The sequence below is a fragment of the Lactuca virosa genome, chromosome 1, assembly GCF_052849685.1.
Source record: "Lactuca virosa cultivar CGN04683 chromosome 1, Lactuca_virosa_CGN04683_v6, whole genome shotgun sequence".
NCBI classification, from domain to species: domain Eukaryota; kingdom Viridiplantae; phylum Streptophyta; class Magnoliopsida; order Asterales; family Asteraceae; genus Lactuca; species Lactuca virosa.
In genome coordinates this window covers 202,922,055-202,925,532 of record NC_136426.1, presented here as the reverse complement: position 1 = coordinate 202,925,532, position 3,478 = coordinate 202,922,055, and the positions used below count along the sequence as shown (strand labels likewise).

The following is a 3,478-nucleotide window of genomic DNA, read 5'->3' as shown; positions in this document are numbered from 1 at the left end:
CACCACACGAATTAGGGTTTCTTAAGAGCTCTCTAGAACTGCAAAGAGGCCAAAGGAGGCTTATGCTTCCTTAAATAGGGTGCAAAACCCCGAGATTTAGGGTTTCCTCTGCCAACTCCTACTCGTCGAGTCCCTTCATGGACTCGGCGAGTAGGTCACTAAACACGCGTACCAAACCCGTTGCTACTCGACGAGTAGGGCAACCAACTCGTCGAGTAGGCCTTGAAACCAATTAAATTCTTATTTAAACAATACCTGAGAATCGGGGCGTTACAATATATATATATATATATATATATATATATATATATATATATATATATATATATATATATATATATATGGGTGAGATCGGTTGAGAACTTATAGTTTCCCGAGAATCCGAGAACTAAAAGTGAAGCGTTAGATCAAAACTAATTCAATAAGGGCATGATCGTAATCATACCAATCGCATTTAATGTTTAATTTTTTGTGTTATTGGAAACATTAATAAAAAGTTTTAAAAATTAACATAATAACTCAAATTTCAGATTTTTTTTAAAACTATTTTCGATTTTAAAAAAAAATGGAGATCTTTTAATTTTTTTTAAGAAAACATGATTTTTTCTTAAAATGAAAAAAATATTAAAAAAACAGCATTTTAAAAAAAAATACTACATTTTTTTTTCAAAAAAACAACAATTTAAAAATTAAAAAAAAACTGCAATTTTTTCAAAAAAATAAAAATAAAAATTGTATTTCCTTTTTTAAAAAACAATATTTTTTTTAAAAAAAAAATCTACAAACTTTTCAAAAAGAAAAACTAAATTTTTTTAAAAAACCTGTAATTTTTTTTTAAAAAAATGCATTTATTTTAAAAAACTGCAGTTTTTTGAAAAGCCAAATTTTTTCAAAAAGACACTATTTAAAAAAAACTGCATTTTTTAGGTGCATATATACATATTTTTGGTACATTTATGAATATCTTTACAAGTGCATATATGCATATTTCATATATTATAATATTTGTAAAGGAATCATAAGAAAACTCATTTTATTTACTAATCTATAAACAGAATAGAATAAGCATTTTATTCGATACAATATAAAATATCAAAAACAAAAAAAAATGCTACAAAATTTCAAAGCGTTTTCATGTCTTCGTGTCAATATTTCCATATTTTCTTCAATTTATCATTTTTCAACTCTTCAATATTCAACACAATTTCTTCCAAATCTACAAGAAAAAATTAAAAAATTAAAAAAAAATCGCTTAATGCAAGAACACTCACAAAAATACATATGTATATATCATGTAAGATTCACATGTGATTATATAATGTGATATTCACATGTAATTGTATCTTTAAGATTTACATGTAAAATTCACAAGAAAAAATAAAAAAATAATTAACAAAGAACACTCACACAAAATGCATGTCTGCATATAGACGTAATTCCTATGTGGTTTACATGTGAATCACATATAATTCATATGTGATTCACTTGTGATATACATGTGATTCATATGTGAATTACATGTGAATCACATGTAATTCATAAGTGATTTACATATGAATTACATGTGATTCAAATGTGATTTACATGTGAATCACATGTAATTCATATATGATTCACTTTTGATTTACATGTAAATTACATGTGATTCATATGTGAATTACATGTGATTTACATATGAATCATATGTAATTCACTTGTGATTTACATGTGATTTATATGTGAATTACATGTAATTTACATGTGAATCACATGTAAGTCATATGTGAATTGCATGTGATTCAAATGTAATATACATGTGAATCACATGTAATTCATATGTGATTCACTTTTGATTTACATGTAAATTACATGTGATTCATATGTGAATTACATGTGATTTACATGTGAATCACATGTAATTTACATGTGAATCACATGTAATTCATATGTGATTCACATGCGACTTACATGTAAATCGATATCATGTCATTGTAAAATTTATCACCTTATGCACTGTACTAAGCTGATGATGTCCTCCTTTTTGAAAGTTTGTTACATTTATCATGTTATATTCACATGTCAATATACCACATAACATTTACATTTGAAAAAAAAATGTTCAAATAATATAATATAAAAATATAAATATTTGGTAACCCACCAAATAATCAACAAAATATATATAATTATATATAATCATGAGGTACCTTTTAAAATTTCCTGAACCAATTCATCAGTGATTCTCTTCACTATTTTCTTTTGCATCTTTCACCACCTGACCTCCTATAAAAAAAATAAAGTTAATGATTATTTATTTACTTGTTATTATGATTAAAATAAATATTAATGGTATTGATTACGATCCATCATATACCCCATGTTTTTCTTTTATAATGTGTAGTGATTATAGATTTATAATAGATGAAACTTATGTCTTGATTTGTATAATGGAATGAAATCAGAAAGGAATGGAATTACCAGATGGTTTTCATTTGAGCCAGGTGATTATAAGAATTGATGAAGCTAAAAGGCAGAACATATTGTTTGGATGAATATAATCATGTCCACTGGTAAGTTGTTGTAGTTCCAACCTATTTAGAAAAGTTGTCAATTTATCGAACAGTTGGTGTGCACGAAGTATATGATTTCATTGAATAAATTACAATCTGGAAATACTATCCAATTCAATAATCCAATTCAATAAACAACTGATAGACTATTACATGTGCATAATAAATAACACAAACACAACCTATAACGTTGGATAAAATGTTTATATAGTTGATTTGATTTAAATTTAAAAAATATAAAATGTAATAAATAACCGACTAGAATTTAATGGCCAATTATACTAAGTGGTGCCTTTTGTTACATCCAAGAATTCTTGATTCTCTCTAAAGTGAATGAAAAAAAAGGAATCAAGCTTAAAATAAGTTAAAATCAAGGAGAAATTATATTGAATCAGCCATTCAATTTCTTACACTAACTTATAGATATAGCAAAATTTTGTGAAAACTTCATCGCAAAATCAAAATTATAATACATACAAATAAACGATTGCAGTTAATTTGAAAATTCAAGGCATAATCAAAACTCTTATTAAACTCATATAGATATAAAAGATTTACCAGTAGTTTGTCGGTGGATCGCAAATGTACGTTTTATGATGTAATTAACAACCTCGATATTTGGTGTCGCATAGTCAGCTACATTGATCTTCACGATCGATTTTGGATTCATCGCAACACCGCCACTTCCTCTTCCAATCAAATCACAACAAAAACTGACGAACATAGGCTGGGATCATCGGATTGTTGAAACGATTGTTTCTAAAGAAAAAAGAAATAAGTGTGTTTTCGAAGAAGAAAACATCAACAGATTGCTGATACGGGAACAAATCGAGCTTTGCATCGATTACGCCAAATCATGATAGAGAGTGAGAGTGAGAGGGAGAGAGAACGAGATGTGTTTCATCAGTCTATCAGATCTGTCATTTAGG

General features: G+C 27.1%; 1 long non-coding RNA gene across 1 annotated transcript; it reads right to left on the bottom strand.

Annotated features, from left to right (window-relative positions):
- Positions 1–1,019: 1,019 nt before the first annotated feature.
- LOC145108334 (uncharacterized) lies at positions 1,020–3,478 on the bottom strand. Its single transcript, XR_013708203.1, has 4 exons — positions 3,108–3,478; positions 2,458–2,570; positions 2,187–2,262; positions 1,020–1,216 (listed from the first exon to the last, which is right to left on the bottom strand). It is a non-coding gene; the product is annotated as an uncharacterized LOC145108334 (long non-coding RNA).